Raw genomic sequence first — 219 nt, 5'->3', positions numbered from 1 at the left:
ATATATGTATATGTATACATATAGATATAGGTATGTATAGATATGTGTGTGTCTGTGGCATATGAGGCCTGTAGAGGAGGTGAGCGATGACTCGAGTAGAGTGGCCCGTGATGGAGAATCGATTGTCTCCTTCCTTCTGTTAAAAGAAAAAAGAAGAAGGAGCTTTTGCTTTCTTTCTTCATTCCTTTCTGTCGATGTGTAGGTGGGGGGATTTCCTTC

The sequence above is a fragment of the Cystoisospora suis genome (genome assembly GCF_002600585.1).
Source record: "Cystoisospora suis strain Wien I chromosome Unknown contig_3050, whole genome shotgun sequence".
Lineage (NCBI taxonomy): Eukaryota > Apicomplexa > Conoidasida > Eucoccidiorida > Sarcocystidae > Cystoisospora > Cystoisospora suis.
This window is presented reverse-complemented; position numbering follows the sequence as displayed.